General features: G+C 50.5%; 1 pseudogene across 1 annotated transcript; it reads left to right on the forward strand.

The window, feature by feature from the left end:
* The first annotated feature begins 14024 nt into the window (after nucleotides 1–14024).
* LOC308255221 (DNA polymerase lambda-like) lies at nucleotides 14025–15909 on the forward strand (annotated as a pseudogene). Its single transcript has 2 exons — nucleotides 14025–14091; nucleotides 15073–15909. The product of its transcript is annotated as a DNA polymerase lambda-like (transcript).
* The last annotated feature ends 4180 nt before the right edge of the window (nucleotides 15910–20089 follow it).

Below are 20089 nucleotides of genomic sequence, written 5' to 3' on the forward strand. Positions count from 1 at the left end.
CGCTCACCGCACTGCAGCCGGCACGCCTGGCCCACTGTTTGTACTCCTGCCCGGTTTACCGGGTCTTCGTTCCAGAGACGTAGCTACTCTCTCCCACTTCAGAGTGTCAACAGAGGCAGAAGTTCTTACCACTGAGCCCACGGAGGCATGGCGCAGCCTTTCGGGAGTAGACCCTCCACCACGGGCTTTCTGAGCTGAGGGCATGTGTCCTGATTACAGTGAAATTTGCACAAGACGAGGCTGAAGATCTGGGTTCTGGTTCTGGCTACTCTGTTTTTTTACTGGTGAGGCCTCATGCCTGTCACCATCTCTTGGGCTTCTAGTTAGTATCATGAGAATGGGTATGATGAATGCAAAGCCCACTTGTCATATATGTGACAGGTGCTTTTATGACTCTTGAGGAGTGAAAAGCAGGTTTGACCAGGTAGGATGGGATCCGATCATGGTGGCCTCAGAAACTCTAAGAGGGATTCAGTTGGGTATAAGAAAGTTTGAATGAGGAAGTATTGTCGTGAAAGCAGAGTCAGGTCAAAGGCAGATTTGCCCGGATGTGACATAAAGAATGTGGTTGGGGGAGTGGGCAACGAGGGCGGGAAGAGGAGACTTTGTTCTCTGAGCAGCCATTCCAGTTGGAGGCAGAGATCCCAAGGCTATAAGCCTGAGTGACCAGATCAATAGCATCACTAACAAACAGGTGTGGAAGAGCTTCAATACCTAACATACTGCATTAGAGGTGACGGAGCAACGTTCCGGTGGCAGACGGTGATATGGGTCAGGTGTTGGGAGAAGGGGAGGAAGCATTGGAGCCAGGAGAGTGAATGAGCCGTCCAAGGGGAGTATAGAGAGACACAGATGTTGGGGGCTGAGCCAGGTGAGTGCTCTCAGTTAAAGGGCAGGAGGAATGAGAAAGCCAGCAAAGGAAACAGGTCCCACATCTTCCATCATCAAAATAGTGAGGCCCATGTAAGTGGCCCTGGATTCTCCAGATTTTAGTGAGTTCTCTTTTTGCTTTTTGCTGGACAGACCTGACCCTTGATTTGTGTGTCCTTAAAAGGCAAGCCCAATTCTTTTTGTAATTTTGTATAATAGTGTTCTCAGATAATGAAAACGTTATTACAGAAAAAAAAAAAATCAGTGCCTCCCAGGGATTCCTAATTTTATTAAAATGATACTTTTCTCTGAAGAAATGATGGCTCGCTACTTAAAAACATTCACTGGATTCTTTTTTAAACAAAGTCATTCCAGTGGGATGATAAGATTTTCTCGGAGGCTAGCACTGGGGCCTGCCTCTGCTCTTGGGAATCTCGACGAGGCACGTGAGAGTGCGGGGCCTCATCTATCCTTCCCAGCTCTCAGCTGTGACCATGTCTGACTCAGAACTGGGCTGGCAGTTCTCCTGACTGCGTAGGAGCTAGGGGTATGTGACATGATGTGGCTGTGATAGTTAACACCAGCTGGCCTCAGCTAGAGGACTGTAGAGCTAGGGACAAGAGAAGGTGAGTCATGTACAGGGGGTGGGGTTATTACTTTGTTCCTGGTCTCTGTGCTCCTGAACTCTATTCCAGAACAGCCAAAAGGTGGAGGACTGACCGGCTAGTTTAGCTGCGTGTTTTGACTCTTCGAGGGTGCTCAGCGAGATGGATGCTCGAGCAGGTTCAGTGAGCAACTTGGTCGAGGTCACCTTGGCTGATGGAGGAAGGGCACCTGCTCTCCTGTGGAAAAGACAAGAAATGGCTTTCATGTCACTGCCAGGGTAGCGCTCAGTGTGGCAGGCGGGTCTCTGATTGGATGAGCCCAGCCCTGGAGCAGCATCTGTGGAGATGCTGAGCCAGACAAGTGGTTATTGCCGCAGCACGAAGATGAAAAGGTTGCTAGGGGAAGGCAAAGGAGGCAGGACGTTAAGTGTTATGTCCCCTACAAAATGTAGCAGCCACTGCCCCCTCCATCTGTGCAGATTACAGAGAGGGGATTCTTGTCCAATGCTAGCTGACAATGAAATTACATTTTGGGTCTAGTTTTACCCTCGACGGATGCTTTTCCTGGGCTGGAACTTAAATGTCAGTCACCTGACCTTCTAGTGGCTCGGTTCTTTTAATTAAAAGATGCTTCTAAGCACCATCCAGTAGTGGGCTATTTATTATTTATCAAGCATTTCCCTCCCAGCAGTTAGTGAAAGGTCAGTGGCTTCAAGGGATGCTTTGTTTTTGGTGAGCAGCTCAGATGAAAAAGATAGACAATCAATCCCCGCTCCCTCCTGTTTGCTCTGGGGCAGGACACTGTGTAATAGTCATTGTGGCATTTAGGATCGCAGGCTTCTGAAACATGCAGAACAGTGCATGTGCATCCCTTGCTACTGAACGTTTCTCCAAAAGTAAACACCACGTCGTGATTATGGTTAATAATGAGGTATTGATTGTTTGAAAATGTCAGGGCCGTTGGCCCCAGCACCACTAGATGGCGCTGCACTATCATGCTGTTCAACGACAATAATTTTATTTCTTTGCCTCGGGGTACCTCATCTTTCAAGGTTGGCGAGTGTCCTTGTAAAATAATGTTCTGGCTGAGACTTAGGAAGCTGAGGTCCTGGGGTGTGTGGGATAGGGTAGAGATGGGAGCGGTTAGGCCGCAGGACAAATGACAAAGGCCTGGGGGCTAGCGGGGAGGGGAACCAGCACTGTTTGCACCACAATATGAGCTGGAGAGGAAGGAGCTAACTGTGCTGAGCCCCTGGAGACTGCCCTGAGCAGTGTTTTCTTACCTTCTCCCGGCAGTGACACACATTGGTGAATTTGCTGTGCAGGGCGGAGGGAGGGAGGCAGGGCGGAGTAGTGGAAAAAACCCAGGCCTCGGAGAGAAACCCTGATCGATTGCTTTGTCTTGTGACATTAGGTAAGTGAGTGAATAACTTGAGCCTCAATTTCCTTATCTGTAAAACCGGAACACCAACATCTACCTCATCAAGTTGTTTTATAGATTTAGTGAGAACATGAACAAAATTCTTGGCACGAGTCAGTCTTTGCTCTCAGTGCTTGGAAGGGGTTCAGCAACTGTTGATTCCCACGGGGTGGAGACAAGTGTGCATTGGATTAAAACAGAGAAGAAAGGAAAAAATGGTACTGTGTATCTTTTCAGCAGTCACTGGTTTAACCACTTATCCTTTCTCATCCCCTCCCCCCAAGTAGTTGCTATCTCCATTATCTTTCTCCAACCTTCTAGCACCAAAGCAATCAATCAATCGATCAATTAAAAAAAAAAAGACAAAGGAGGAAACTAAAGAACATCCTGGGAACTTGTTCATTATTGGAACTTACCATGCTGCTAGCTTTCACTGAAAAATTTGCTTTTATTTAGTTACTAGAGGCCCGGTGCACGACATTCATGCACTGGGCGGGGGGGAGGGAGGGTCCCTCAGCCCGGCCTGCACCCTCTCTGGCTGAGTAATGCTCCCCCTGTGAGAGTGCACTGGCCACTACGGGGCAGCTCCTGTGTTGAGTGTCTGCTCGCTAGTGGTCAGTGTGTGTCATAGCGACCAGTCGTTGGGCTGTTCGGTCAATTTGCATACTAGGGTTTTATTATGTAGCACTAGTGGCCCGGTGCACGAAATTCATGCATGGGGTGGGGGTGGTGTCCCTCAGCCCGGCCTGCACCCTCTCCAATCTGGGACTGGGATTGGGCCTAAACCCGCAGTTGGGACATCCCTCTCGCAACCCAGGACCTCTGGCTCCTAACCACTCCCCTGCCTGCCTGCCCGATTGCCCCTAACCACTCTGCCTGCTGGCCTGCTTGCCCCCAACTGCACCCCCCACCAGCCTTCTCACCCCCTTGTCAGCCTGATCGCCCCCAACTGCCACCCTACTGGCCTGCTCACCCCCAACTGCCCCCCCTGCCAGTCTGATCACCCCCAAATGCCCCCCCCCCCCCGCCAGCCTGATCATCCCAACTGCCCTCCCCTCCTGGTCTAATCGCCCCTAACCGCCTCTGCCTTGGCTCCACCACCATGACTTTGTCTAAAGGACTTCTGGGAAGGTCTCCAGAAGGTCTCCCAGTCTAATTAGCATATTATCCTTTTATTAGTATAGATAGAGGCCTGGTGCATGGGTGGGGGCCAGCTGGTCTTCTGGATCAGGGTGGGGGTCCCCTTCGGGGGCAGTGTGGCCTGGGCGAGGGGTTGGGGTGGTTTTTAGGCCAGCCACGCCCCCATCAGGGTGGAGGGTCCCCTTGGGGGGCGTGTCCAGCCTGGGTGAGGGGCTGAGGGCCATTTTTAGGCTGGCCACACCCCCTTCAGGGTGGGGGTCCCTGCTGGGGGGCATAGCTGTCCTGGCTGAGGGGATGAGGGTTGTTTGCAGGCTGGCCATGCCCCCATCGGGGTGAGGGTCCCCGCTGGGGGCAGGGTGGGCCTGGGCAAGGGGCTGATGGCCACGCCCCCATGGGGTGAGGGTCCCTGCTGGGGGGTGTGTCTGGCCTGGGTGAGGGGCTGAGGGCTGTTTGGGGGCCGTTTGCAGGCCAGCCAAGCCCCTAGTTTTGTCTGGAAGGACGTCTGGAAGGTCTCCAGAAGGTCTCCCGGTCTAATTAGCATATTACTCTTTTATTAGTATTGATAGGATTTCTTAGGCCAGTGGTTGGCAAACCGCGGCTCGAGAACCACATGCAACTCTTTGGCTCCTTGAGTGTTCTAATGCCACTTCTTCAAAACAGACTCGCCCAGGCCGAAAACTGACTTCTGTGCACGGGCCACGAAGTTTCAATCGCACTGTACATGCACGCCCACACGTGGTATTTTGTGGAAGAGCCACACTCAAGGGGCCAAAGAGCCACATGTGGCTCATGAGCCGCGGTTTGCCGACCTCTGTCTTAGGCAGATTGTGCGTGTGTGTGTGTGTGTGTGTGTGTGTGTGTGTGTGTGTATGTGTGTAGAAACCAATGTCTTCATAACATTCCTTCTGTCTCTTTCCTTCCTCATTGATGCTTCTCCTGCTCTCCTTATGGTAAACTTATCTCCTTTCTTCCTTCCGCCCTGTATTCCAGATTGTGGAGAGGGGAGAGAGGGTCACGACCTAGAGGCCCAATAAAGAAAATGGGTCCAACCTCAGAGATATTGTTCCTGGAGCCCCGGAGCTGCTCAGCAACTGGGGCAGGAGTTTCTGGAACTCCCTCTGGTCCTCCTTGTGAGAGGTGGGTGGGGTGGGAGAGTAGTCCGGAGGGCCAGAGGATCTATTCATGGCCTTGTCACTGTCCTGTGCCTCTCTCACTGCAGTTGACCCTGGTCTGTCTGCATGTGGGCTGTGCACTCCCCTGCCTCTGGTCACGTGGGAGGCTCACACCCTAAGCATGCTCAGGATTATCTCCTGAATACTAACATGGAGAGAGGAGCATCCTGAACTTTATCCGTAGCTTCCCCTGACTCCTGCCAAATGAGGTGACAGCCCTACTCCAGCTCAGCAGCGGGCCACGGCCTCCTCGCCCTTCAGGAGCTCATCCCTTCTTCAAGCCTGTCTTCCCGCCGGAACCACTCCCCTGCCCTGGCCTCTATGTCACTGATTCATCAAGGCTTCTAGCTCCCTAAGGGTATAATTCAGGGACAATGGCTGTGTTTCCACTGCTGCTGGATCCTCCTTTGAGGATCCCAGAGGCTGGGTCCCCCTTTTCAGACCGGCGTCTGGCTCCCCTTGTGAGTGTGCCTGAGTCCTGTCTCCTGGTTTCCCTGTCCAGTCATACCCTGCCTCTTGTTAGAACAAGAAAATTCCAGCTTAAATCCTAAGGTAAAGCTTGTCTTTGCCAAGCCTGCCACATCCCTAACCTCCCTACTTTTGGATGTGAGAGAGGAGAAAGGACGGTGGTAGACAGGCCAGATGGATAGGAGGGGTCTGGGAACCTGAGCTGCAGACAGACACAGGGCACCAGAATGTTCTACAGTCCTGCACATGCTAGCCATGTCTTGCCTGGCTTTCTGGGCAACTAGTTAACCTCCAATACAGTGTGTTCTCAAGATTGCAACTGCTTATTCCTTCCCTTTTGATGACTGTAGTGTCTAGACTGGCTTCTTAAGCATTTTGAATACTTGTAAAGTCAAGAAGTTCAAATTTAGGAAAGTCCCATCTGCAGGAATTAGTTCCCCTGAGCTGTTGGCCACTTATGATGAATATTAATAAAAGACAGATGATAGATGCTTATTGCTCAGCTGACACGCATTGCTAAAACCCAAAGGGGTTAATATAAGAGCTAAAGGACTCAAGTATACTTTACTGGCATGTTGAGGAGAATAAAACTTTCAGGGTATAATCAAGATTTCTTATATATGAGAACTCAAGGACCCATGGGCAATGTCTGCATTAAAAAAAAAAAAGCTACCACCTTTGCTTACTGACCTTAAAAATAGCTCCTTTAGCCCCTAACTTAGGTAGACAATGGATGGGAGAGTAGATGGAGCCCTGGATGAGGCTCCTGGAGACCCCAGTCCCAGTTCATCCACTAATTGGCTGTGTGACTGGGATGTCATAACACCTATCTAGCCATTTGTAACCTAAGGGGATTGAACTACAAGACCTCAGAGGTCCTATTCTTTGAGTCTCCAGGCTCAAGAAGAGTGAAAGGGTGTGGAGAGCAAGCACATTCCAAGACTTATTTAAAAATCTCTTCACTTTTAAAATTTTGATAGTGGAACCACTCATAAAAGTAGAGCGAGTAAACTGATCCTCCAGATGTTCTTTGTTTAGACTTAACCATTATTAATGTTTTGCCATATTTGCTCATCTGTATTTTTTCTGAAGGATTTTAAAGCAGGTGCAGACATGACTTCTCACCCAAGGCTTCAACCTGCTTCTCTGAAGAATAAGACCTTTTCTTACATCAACATAATACCATTAGAAAGCTTAACAAAATGGTAATGAACAGTAATCCTACATAATAAAAGAGTAATATGCAAATTGACCATACCTTGGCTACACCCATAAGCCATGCCCACTAGCCAATCAGGAGTGAGTATACAAATTAACCCAACCAAGATGGCTGTGGCCACAGAGCGAGCAGGAGGCTTGGGTTTCCCCAGCAATGGAGGAAGCCAAGCTTCCCGCACACTCTGGCCAGCCCTGGACTCCACTCAAGGCTACAAAGTTTCAATTATAGAAGATAAATAAATCCCAACAAAAATGGCAGCAGCCACGGAGCTGGAGAGAGCAGGAGGCTTGGGTTTCCTCAGCGATGGAGGAAACCAAGCTTTCCGCCCGCCCTGGCCTCCACTCAAGGCTACAAAGTTTTAATTACAGAAGATAAATAAATCCCAGATACCAGGGCCTCTGCTTGGGTCACCGGGGGGCGTTGCCCAGGCCACCCCACACCCCAAAGGAACCCCCACCCTGATCCGGGACACCCTTCAGGGCAAACCAGCCAGCCCCCACCCATGCACCAGGCCTCTATCCTATCTAATAAAAGAGTAATATGCAAATTGACTGTCACTCCAACACACAAGATGGCTGCCCCCATGTGGACACAAGATGGCCGCCACAAGATGGCCAGCAGGGGAGGGCAGTTGGGAGGGATCAGACCTGCAGGGGAGGGCAGTTGTGGGCAATCAGGCCAGCAGGGGAGGGCAGTTGGGAGGGACCAGGCCTGCAAGGGAGGGCAGTTGGGGGCAATCAAGCCTGCAGGGGAGGGCAGTTAGGGGCAATAAGGCTGGCAGGGGAGCAGTTAGGCATCAATCAGGCTGGCAGGGGAGTGGTTAGGGGGTGATCAGGCTGGCAGGCAGAAGCGGTTAGGGGCAATCAGGAAGGCAGACAGGCGAGCAGTTGGGAGCCAGCATTCCTGGATTGTGAGAGGGATGTCCGACTGCTCATTTAGGCCCTATCCTACTGGGATTGGGCCTAAACTGGCAGTCTGACATCCCTCGAGGGGTCCCAGATTGGAGAGTGTGCAGGCTGGGCTGAGGGACAGCCCTCCTCCCCCTACCCCCATGCATGAATTTCATGCACTGGGCCTCTAGTTATGTAATATCACCTAATAACCAGTCCATATTGAAATTTCCCCAAAGTCCCCTAAACAGGCTCTCCATATCTTCCTGCTGCAGGCCTGTCCCTGGGGCCGACCACTGTTAACCATGTCAGTTTTTAGTGCTTCTGGTGATCACCTTCACACAAATAATCCCCACTTATACCACCATGCTTCTTTTACCAACTGCAGTCATTGTCTCTTGGCTTTCTGCTAAGGTAGATGAGGATTTAGCTAACTTAGATTCTCTCTTCCATTCTAGTTCCTCTGTGTAGTAATACTTACTGAGGTTCTGTTTTGGGTTGAATTGTGTCACCCCAAAAGATATGCTGAGGTTCTAATTCAATGTGACCTTATTTGGCAATAGGGTCTTTGCAGATGTAATCAAGTTAAGATGAGGTCACACTGGATTAGCTTGGTCCCTAATCCAGTGACTAGAGTCCTTAGAAAGAGAGAAAGATTTGGAAACACACACACACACACAAAGATGGAAGACAGCCATGTGAAGACAGAGGCAGAGATTGGAGTCATCTCCAATCATCTCCCTTTATGTACGGGATATGTTCTAAGATCCCCAGTGGATGCCTGAAACCGAGGATAATATCAAACCCTCTCTGTGCTATGTTTTTTTCCTATACATACAGACCTATGGCAAAGTGTAGCTTATAAATTAAGCACACTAAGAGATGAACAACAGCTACTAATAATAAACAACAATCCTATATAATAAAAGCCCAGTGACCAAAACAGTGGAACGACCAGAATGACCAGAACTACCAGCTCCTCGCCCAGTCCAGCCCTGCCCCCCAGTGGGGACCCCCACCCAGATCAGGGGTGTGGCTGGCCTTCATACCCCTGGCAGCCCCTCACCTAGTCTGGTCCCATCCCCCAGCAGGGACCCCCATCCCAATCTGGGGTGTGGCCCCTAACCCAGGCCAGCCACGCCCCCCAGTGGGGACCCCCACCCAGATTGGGAGTGGTGCTGGCATGCAAACCTCCCATGGTCCCTCGCCCCAGCCAGCCCTGCCCCCCAGCGGAGACCCGCCCCCCGATCCAGGGCCCCCATCAGGGCAGGCCGCCAGCCCCCACCCATGTACCAGGCCTCTATCCTATATAATAAAAGGGTAATGTGCAAATTGACCCTAATGGCAGAATGACCAGAACAACCGCTGGACCAGTCACTATGAGGCACAGTGACCACCTCTCGGTCCTTTTCCCCAGCCGCAGGCTCCGATTGCCTGATGGCGAACAGGGAACTGGGGTTGGGTGGCAGGGGATGCAGGCAGTGCCAGGCCAAGGCCCCCACCCCACCGGTCACCCCACACACAGAGGGCGACCCACGGTGGAGGCGGGGCCAGCCAGCGGGCAGGAACAGCCAACCTTTCGGTCCCGTCCCCTGGCCATCAGGCACTGATCACCAGATGGCAAACGGGGAATCAGGGGTGGGTGGCAGCGGGGGGTGGGGCCAGCTGCGGGCAGCTGGGAAAGATGGCCCTGATGGCAGGCCAGGCCTAGGGACTGTAGCCATGCACGAGTTTCATGTGCCGGGCCTCTAGTTATACTATAATAAAAGTGACGTGAATGTGGAATTATTAAATAAAATAAAGGTTACCTGAACACAAGCACTGTGATACCGAGACAGTGGACCAGATAACATGGATTCCAGACTTCTGGCCTCCAGAACTGTGAAGGAATAAATTACTGTTGTTTTAAGCCATTCGATTTGTGGTGATTGGTATGGCAGCCCTAGGGAGCTGGTATGGTTCCTCTGGAGCATTGCTGTGAGGGAAAAACTCAGTTTTCTCCCTTCCCCTATAGGAATAATCCAGTCTTCCCTGCTGTGTGTTTCTCCCCCGTGAGTCTCCTTTACTACTCACATACAACACTTTCTTTGCAATCACCAGATGTGTGGGGATTTCCCCCCACAACAAGCAAATTTCTGTGACACCAGCTGGGTATCCTACAATTTAATTCAGTTCTGACACTATTTACCCAGAGATCCTGCAGATTAAGGGCTCAGTCCCACAAGACTGCTTCCCCCCAGATATGCAAAGACACACTGTAGATGCACTTGGAAGCCAAGGGCATCACTGGTGCTTCTGACCTGCAGGCTATAAGTCAGGGGTTCCAATGAACCCCACCCTAGGTTCAGTTAATTTGCTGGAGCGGCTCACAGCCCTCAGTTAATCTGTTTTCACTGCTGTATAGTATTCTACTGTAAGACTAGACAGATATTAGGTGGTGTTTAAGAGCATGGCCCTGGGGCCAGACTCTAGCTCTGCCACTTACTACTAGTTCTGCGATGTTGGGCATATTACTTAATCTCTCTCTGCCTCAGTTTCCTCATATCCAAAAGGGGGCTAATGATAGCTAATGAAGATTAAATAATTTAGTATCCATAAAGCATTTAAAACATGCCCGCCTGTCGAAGAGCCAGCTATCATTGTTATATATTTATTAGAGCAGCAGCTGCCAACCTTTCGAACCTCACGGACCACCAGTGGTCTGTGGATCACTGGTTTGTGACCACTGCTCCAAAGGTTTCCTTAAACCAGTGGTCGCCAACCTTTTGGACCTCATGGACCACCGGTTGGCGACTGCTGTACTAGAGGCCCAGTGCACGAATTCGTGCATGGGTGGGGTCTGGCTGGCCAGCCCCAATGGGGCTGATTGGGCCGGGCCGGGCTGGTGTGGGGGGAAGGGGACGTGAGAGATTGGTAGAGAGTGGGACTGCAGCAGGATGGTGGAGCAGGTGAGCAGGCGGCACCAGGCTAAGGTGGGTGTGAGTGGGGGCCCCTGACTGCCCTGTTGGTCACCATCTGTGGATCAACTGGTGGGGTGATCAGTGAGCAGGCGGTGCCAGGCCAAGGCAGGTGCGAGTGGGGGCCCCGATTGCCCCACCAGTTGCCCCACTGGTCGCCCCACAGATCAGCCCTGATCACCAGCCAGGCCTAGGGACCCTACCTATGCATGAATTTCATGCACTGGGCCTCTAGTACATACATAAAAATTAGGGCCCCACAGGATGAAGAGCACAATACACAGGGTCTGCCTGCTACCAGCCCTGGACCTGCAGCTTTCCTGGCTCTCGGGATTTGTTCAAGTTGCTATCAGTCCTGCCTGGCATTTGCTGAGTGCTCCCTATGTGATAGGTGCTCTACATACATGACCTTGTGCAATTTCACAGCAAGCCCACGTAGTAGGGTTATTCCCAGAACCTTGATTCAAACAGGCAGTCAGATGCCAGCGCCTATGCTGTTGACCAAGGCCTCCTACAGGGCTGCCATGTGAGGTGGCGCGGCCTGCACGTTGCACAACTCTAGGAGGTACCATTGCGCAGACTACAATGCGACGGCGCCCGTTGGAGTTGTGCGGTGCAGTGGCCCTGGCCTTCTGCTAAGTAAGAGCTGAAAGAAAAATGCTTTCTACCTATCTGACAGGCTGAGAGGGGTGGACTCCACTACCCACTGCGGGCCTTTCTGCTCTGGATTTATAGGCCTTTCTTAAGGTCATGGTTCTTCATATTTTAAAAGGCTATTGGCATGAGAGCCCTCCCACCTACATAAACATTTGTTTAGGGAGGGAGAGCCCAGCATGGGCCCCGCGGGCTGACACCAGCCATGTAAGGGCACCGACTCGGCTGCTGCTCGTGGCTTTCCCCGTGGCCACCGCAGACTTATTGAGCAATATATTATGAGTGCGTCTCATTCTGATGATGTGTTATGGATAAATCATTAAGGAGGCAGCTCACTGCGGTGATGTATTGGTGTAATAGATCATCAGAGTGAAGTCTTCTGCCGACATACGGGCTGGCTCAAAGGGTGGTGTCATTCAGGGAAGAATTAGCCCAGCAGCAGATCTGGCTTAATTACAGGATAAAAGGTCTGTGAGTGATAGGCTGAAGGCTGCGGCACCAGCATTTTGATTCCTGATGTAAAAATATAATTGGGCTTCCTGAGAGAATTTTTGATTATTTTCAAACAGACTTCTGCTTCATCCCAACAGCACAACTTGCCACGTGGCTGCGGGGCTATCTTATATCGGGGAGGATCTCCAGGCCCTGCCCACATCTGAATTATTGTCCTCCTTTCAATTTGTAGGTCACAGAATGAGTTAAAGGAGATAAAATCCAGGAGGCCTGCCTTTAAGTTCTTCAGAATGATGTCCTTAGCATCCAGACCATCAGAATTGAGTGATTTATTCAAATCATCATTAACCGGGGCTATGGTTCTCATCTAGGTCTGCGTGCATGTGTGGAGAAGAGGGGGCAGTCTGGTGAGCATGTGTGCATGTGTCTGAGGACATCAGCATCTTAGGGACAATAATAATCATCCTGTTTATCAGACGCTTAACATTGTGCTAAAGGCTCTGCATGTATTATTTAGTCTCATTGAATCCATATGACAACATTGTGAGACTGGCATTATTATTATTATTGTCATTTTCCAGCTGAGAAAACAAGCCAGGAGCTGGCATTATTGGCCAGGTTGTACAGCCGCTCTTGGCAGAGCCAGTGAGCCTGATGCTGGGGTGACTCTTACAATCTTCCCTTCCCACCTCTAGGTCCCCCCTTCGTTTGAGGACCCTAACCCAGCCTCCTGTGAACTGCAGACCTCAGTGGGCACAGTTAAAGATATGTTTGCTGGAAAATCTATTATTCTGTCTTAAGACACACACATCAAATTTCAAGTATTACTAGGCTCCCAAATTTGGTCTGAGTCAATTATTTCTTGAGAAACTTATAGGATGAGACTTCTTAGCAACGGCAGGCTAAACTCTTTGGACCAACTCTCCTATTGGAAACAACTATGAAAGCTGCATAAAATATTTTTTAAAATCTTCTTAAATAGTATGAAATTGCTGACAAGACAGTAAGAAATGACTAGATCGCCCTAACCAGCCGTGGGCAAACTACGGCCCGCGGGCCGGATCCGGCTGTTCTATCCGGTTCTCTTGCTCTCCCCTCCGCTCCTTTACTTTGAATTTATATTAGTTCACACAAACACTCCATCCATGCTTTTGTTCCGGCCCTCCGGTCCAGTTTAAGAACCCATTGTGGCCCTCGAGTCAAAAAGTTTGCCCACCCCAACTGGTTTAGCTCAGCAGATAGAGCGTCGGCCTGCGGACTGAAGGGTCCCAGGTTCGATTCCGGGCAAGGGCATGTACCTTGGTTGCGGGCACATCCCCAATAGGAGGTATGCAGGAGGCAGCTGATTGATGTTTCTCTCTCATCAATGTTTCTAACTCTCTTTCTCCCTTCCTCTCTGTAAAAAATCAATAAAATATATTAAAAAAAAAAAAAAGAAAAAAAAAAAAGAAATGACTAGGTCAACAGGGGAAAGAATAGGAACCAGAGAGGGGAGTGAACAGAGGCTGCCTTTGCCCTGAGGGCTACTGATCCCATGCTGCTCAGCCCGCTGGGAAGTGAAGGCAGAATGGAGGCCAGGAGCCAGCCCAGGGAGGGAGGTCCTCACTGCAGTCAGCTGGGGCCCCAGGGCTACATCCTCGGAAGAGGGTGGCCTGGAAGTGGAGCAGCCTTCATGCAGAATTACAGCCCAGGTTCTGGTTACCCAGCCTGTCCTGGTGCAGGAAACCTCCGGCCTTGGACTTGGTTTAGGGTGGGCCCAGACTGGTATGGCTCCATTAGGGAAGCAGGTCTCTGGGCACAGGTGCTTTTACATTAGGTCTCAGATTATTCCTATACATTGAAAAAAACACAAAACACCTGGATGATAGTCAACAATAACCAGGCACACAAGGAAACCTACTCCAGGAGTGAAAACCAGCAAAAGCAGGCAACAGAACTGGATCTACAGAGACTTTAGATATTGAAACCATCATACCACAAACAATAAATGGCATTTCTTTCTCATTATGTTTAAATTTTTAAAAAAGCTTGAAGCTATCTGCAGAGAACAGAAAATAAAAGAGAAGCTGTTCTTCATCCATTCTCATTGGCTGCCCTGCTAGAAAGCCTGGGATCCAGCCATACCTCAATGGACCCCAGGGGCATCTTGAAGGCATTTTCCAGCAGAAGAAAATCCATGCCAATCCATCATCAAAAGCACTTGCAAAGATTCCCAAGAGGGAAGACAGAGAAGAAGCAAGAGAGTGGCTGAGCCCTGACCGGTTTGGCTCAGTGGATAGAGCGTCGGCCTGCGGACTGAAGGGTCCCGGGTTCGATTCCGGTCAAGGGCATGTACCTTGGTTGCGGGCACATCCCCAGTAGGGAGTGTGCAGGAGGCAGCTGATCGATGTCTCTCTCTCATCGATGTTTCTGACTCTCTATCCCTCTCCCTTGCTCTCTGTAAAAAATCAATAAAATATATTAAAAAAAAAAAAAAAAGAGAGTGGCTGAGTTCCCTGAGGGTCCATGTTGTGCCCACTGGCATTGGGCGAGCCCGGGCAGAACTCTTTGAGAAGCAGATTGTCCAACTTGGTGGCCAAATAGACTCTGCTCAGGCCCCAGGGGTCCCTCACATTGTGGTGAATGATGGCATGGCTGGGAGCGAGCCCTCTGCCCCTTAGACTGCCCTCAGGTGCTCAGCTGGAAAAGTCAGCCTGGCTCAGCTTGTGCCTGCAGGAGAGAAGGCTAGTGGACATACTAGGATTTAGCATATTCATACCCAACAGGTACCTGAACCAACCACAGCGCAGTAAGGCAGACCAGGACTCTTCTCCTGGAGCCTGTGCAGTTCTGCTCAGGACAACCTAGTCCCACTAGACCTGCATCTCCTCCCCAGAGGACAGAAGCTCCAAACACCCAAGCCCCACCTGGCTCTGATGATGAAACCAGTGACGGGAAAGAGGCCCAAGTTAGCGCAGCTGATTTGGAAGCCCTGATCAGTGGCCACTACCCCATCCCCCCCTGAGGGAGATGGTGAGCCTAGTCCATCCCCTGAGGGTCTGGATAAGTGGGTCTGTGCACAGCCTTCGACTCAGAAGATGACCAACCACAACACCCATATCACAGAAAAGCTGGAAGTGCTGGCCAAAACCTACAATGTTCAGGGAGACAAGTGGAGGGCCCGTGGTTATGCCAAGGCCATCAATGCCCTTAAGAGCGTCTACAAGCCCGTCACCTCCTACCAGGAAGCCTAGAGTATCCCTGGGATTGGGAAATGGATGGCCGAGAAGAGTGTAGTGATCCTAGAAAGTGGACATCTGCGGAAGCTGGACTACATCAGTGATAGCATGCCTGTCTTGGAACTCTTCTCTAATATTTGGGGAGCTGGAACCAAAACTGTCCAGATGTGGTACCATCAGGGTTTCCAGAGCTTAGAAGACATTCGCAACCGGGCCTCCCTGACTACCCAGCAGGCCTTCGGCCTGAAGCATTACCATGACTTTCTGGAACGCATGCCCAGGGAGGAGGCTACCGAGATTGAGCAGACAGTCTGGGAATCGGCTCAGGCCTTCCACCCTGGGCTGTTGTGTGTGGCGTTCCTACCGATGGGGAAAAGCACCCTGTGGTGATGTGGACGTGCGGCTCACTCACCCGGATGGCTGGTCTCACCAAGGCATCTTTAGTCACCTCCTGAACAGCCTGTGACAGCGAGGGCTCCTGACCGATGACTTGGTGAGCCAGAAGGAGAATAGTCAGCAGCAGAAGTACCTGGGTGTGTGCCAGCTCCCAGGACGAGGGCTGGGTTATTCCTGGGACGGCACTGACGACTGGACATCATCATTGTGCCCTACAGCGAGTTTGCGTGTGCCCTGTTCCACTTCACTGGCTCTGCCCACTTCAACCTGCTTCATGTGGGCTCTGGCCAAGACCAAGGGCACGAGCTTGCCCTCAGCACAGCTGTGTTGCGGGACACCCGAGGTCTCAAGGTGGGGCCTGGCCGAGTGCTTCCCACCCCCACTGAGAAGGATGTCTTCAGGCTCCTAGGCCTCCCCTACCGAGAACCAGCTGAGCGGGACTGGTGACCTGACCCATGGTCGAGGCGGAGGGGGCACCCACTGGACCAGCTGCCCTACCTGGCCATCCGGTACTCACCACTTCAATCACCAGCTCTCTGGGCCTGAGAAAAGGGCCAGCCTGGCTCCCAGGGTCTGCCCTGCTCTGTCCCGATAGGCGCAGGCTGCGCTCCCTTCTCCTACACAGCTGCTCTTGGTAGAGGTTTGCACGTGGCCCATTGCCCCACTTTAAGCAGGAACAGGTGGCTGGTATAAAGCTAACTTCCTGTGCTGACGGCCCAGGCATCCCCTTTCTCTACCCTGATGAGGGTTCAGGGGTCCTCAAACTTTTTAAACAGGGGGCCAGTTCACTGTCCCTCAGACTGTTGGAGGGCCGGACTATAGTTTAAAAAAAAAACTATGAACAAATTCCTATGTGCACTGCGGGCCCAGGACGAGTCGGCTGCTAAGCAGGACAGGCAGCGGCACCCGGCGGGCTGGATAAATGTCCTCGGCGGGCCACATGTGGCCTGCGGGCCGTAGTTTGAGGACGCCTGGTCTAGCTGCTGGGAGTGGGATGGGGCTGCAGGGAGAGAGGCAAGCAGCTCTGGCCCAGCATTACCCAAGATCCTTTGGGGCAGGAGAATGAACCACTCCGTGTATTCCCTCTAACCACCCCACTTCCTGTGCAGCTGGACGTGTTGGGAGAGGGTGCCTCAGGCTCCGTGAGGACAGCATTGGAAGACCCAGGGGCCTAGTAAAGTGCATTTCACATTCAACCTACCTGGGGTCTGTGAGCTGCTGTAGGCCTGCCTGCCTTCTTCCACCCAAGTGGGCCTGGAGAGGGGAGCTGAATGGAAGTCCAGAAATGCAAGTTAACTGCTCTTCCTACAGGCCAGGCCTGAGTCAGCTCCCGAACTCAGAAGGACACTGGTGGATGTTAAAAGGGAGAATTCATGAAGTCAGGCATTTAGGGGCGCCTGCGTACCCATCAGCATCTCCTGTGGGCCCTGCCCTAGAACAGGCTATCTGGGAACATGAACACAAGTGGCAAAGACCAGCCCGGTTGGCGTGGCTCAGTGGTTGAGCGTCGACCTATGAACATGGAGGTCACAGTTCGGTTCCTGGTCAGGGCACATGCCCGGGTTGCCGGCTATCCCCCAGTGTGGGGCATGCAGGAGGCAGCCGATCAATGATTCTCTCTCACCATTGATGTTTCTATCTCTCTCTCCCTCTCCCTTCCTCTCTGAAATCAATAAAAACATATTTTTTTAAAAAGAAGCTCTTACAGGATAAATATGCAGCTATCTAGCCAACATTCTCCCCTTCCAGCCCAGCCTCCTGTCCCCAAAAGAAGAGAGAAATTCTGGGCAGCAGAATTGCATGTGGAAATCTCACTCGTCTTGGTGTTAGGCAAGCTAGAAAAGACATTGTTCTATCTGCAATGTGTTTATTTTCCACAAAGCATGTCAGTCATAGCATTTCCTTTTGGCTTTTATTTGTGAATTTATAAAATTATAATTTGAATTTTATTATTCACATGGAAGCAAGAAATACTTTTAGACAAATTGACTAAAAGATCTTAAAAATAGATAACAGGCAATATACCACACCCCTATCCTGCATAAGTGGGGGGTATACAACCTCCCATTTTAAAATTATCATAGAAAACATTCAATTTAATACGTAAGTCTTAAAATCTGAAATGTAAGGGCCTACGATGCTATGATGTATAGATAACATTGTTAAAAATCCTTAGAATATTGGAGTATAATGTCATAGTTAAAAACAGGCTCTCCCTCAGACAGACCGGGTTGGGGTTCGAGCTCCAACACGTACAACATTTTGTAATCTCAGGCAAATCATGTAACTTCTCAGAGCCTCCATTTGCTCATCTGCAGAATGGGAATAAGAACAGCACTGCACCTGCTTCAAGGGGTTGTTCGAGTCAACAGAGATCCTGGATAGAGAGAGCTTTGCATTCAGCTGACACACGAAACTTGCTTATTGTGACTTTAGCTTCTTGGAACAGCATTACAGCATCCAGAGGACGTTGGCATCTGTATTTTGCTTGCATTTAAATGCAGGAAGGCTTTATGTAAAGAGCTTGATTCCCTATGTGTAACTAGTCAGAAAAACTCTCTTCTTGTGAAAAGTTGATGAGACTTGGTTCCTAAGGACTGACCCCAACTGGGGCTCGGCCATATACAGCGAGCCTTTGGATAAAGAAGCCACTTATTTTGGCCTCCAAAATCAAGGCCATCTCCTTGTGAAGGGCAGAAATCGAGGTGAGAAAAGATTGATAATCCTGCATTGCAGACTTTATTAAAGATGTCCAGATTACAAATTGGGCTGTCTGTCAATCAATCAGCCTGTTTCCTGCATTTTTCTCTGTCATCTGCTAAAAATATTCCTGTGCAACGCTGAGCCCCTGTAGACATCATAAATGCTAATCTCTCTTCCTTTCCTATTTGAAGGACGAGCTTGGCCATGCTCCCTAGTAGAGGTCCCTGGATTTGTCCTTGTCTTGCTATTATTTAAAAATTTCCCAAGTCAGATTATTTCAAGTGAGGAAAAAGGGCACATGAGTGGAAGTCACCAATGAAGTGTGGTTCAGGCTGCACCTTTCTTTGGGTAATTTTCTTGAACCCTGGTGAGAAGGGACAGGTTGAAAACAACCAAACAGAAGATCCTATATAAGAAAGAGCTAATATGCTAATTAGACCGAACAGCAGAATGACCATCCGGACAAAGCTGGGGCTGTGAGGGTCGAGGTAGCCAGGGCTGCAAGGGCTGAGCTCCTTGCACAAATTTCGTGCATCGAGCCTCTAGCAGATCAATAAAAGGCTTAACTGATGATTGGTAGGTTGCTGTACAATTGTTGGGGTTCCTTGCATCAAGGAACCGAGTCAGCATCATTTGAGTTTCTCAGTATCCCTGCCTGAGCTTGGGGGATGCCTTTCCAGGTTGGGTTCCCTGGAAAAGACTGAGATGGAGAGCTGCATGCAAAACTTTAATTAGGAGTGGAAGGGGGCAAGGAAAGTAGGACTGAGCGGAGAGAGAAGATGTTCCCTAATGTGGTTGCCATAGAGACCTCAGCTAATTGTGCAGGAGCTCTGCAAGTGGGATGGCCCTTCATAGTTGTCCCAAGGTATATGAGCTGGGCCTTTGCATACCCCCATGAGCCAGTCATGGGCCAGAGCTGTCCCTGGGAGGGGATTTATCTTGGTTAAAGCGATGTCCAGTGAGGGATGAAGCGCTGAGCCAACAGCAGCTGATATTCTCAGCAGCTGGGGGAATGGTGAGTGGCCCTGAAGAGTAGGAGCTTGGCAGACAGTATCCATGATAGACCATCCTCTGAGCTGCTCAGATTCACTTGCTTCTCATAGTAAGCTTGCCCCATCTCTACTGGCTTCTCTAGAATTGTGGATTGTTTTCTAGGGAAACTGATAAGAGAAGGGCTAGTGGGACAAACTACGGCTCCTGACCTCAAGACTCTGATAATCAGTATGCCCCTTCCCCATCACCTGTACTAGATTCTTCTTACCATGGGCTAGTGTTTCTGCTGGTCTAAGTGGCTTGTTTGGTGGGATGACCCAGACTCTCATTCCTGAGGCTTCTGACCTTTGGCTACCCTGCACTTTTCAAGTCGTGGCTGCTATACTTGCCCATGTATTGTTAAAACTGGGTATGAAAACACCAAGAAATGCCCCCAATGGATCCTCTGGATGCCAAATGTGTTCTTCCCTGTCTCTGAGTACCAGCAGCCATTGCTCACACTGACATGCACTGAGCTGACTCCTCTATGAACTTGGCTTGGATTTTATCCTCCTCTGTCAACTGGCCTCAAGGGACCCCTCATGCAGCCATAGGTGTGAGGAGAGGGCTGGGGTAACACTGGTGTGTGACATGGGCGTTGGGGCTAACTGTTCCTGCAGCTCACTTGTGCTGATCTTGAATGTACCACCCCCATCTTATGATGGATCTCTGCTGGTCCTGCCTGCCCTTGTGACTGGGTGGATCTGACAAAAACCAGCTCATGATGGGCAGCTCTGGTTGCCTGGTTGCTTGGTATCACTTGGTCAGAAACTTCATCTGCACCAGGGTCCTGCAGCATCTGGGAGCTGCTTTTCAACTGGTGTGTAATTTTTCCTGCAGATGTTAAGTCTGGCTTCAGAACCATAGGGATCTATAATATTCTCTTTCTGGG

Source organism: Plecotus auritus (genome assembly GCF_963455305.1).
Source record: "Plecotus auritus genome assembly, chromosome: 7".
NCBI classification, from domain to species: Eukaryota; Metazoa; Chordata; class Mammalia; order Chiroptera; family Vespertilionidae; genus Plecotus; species Plecotus auritus.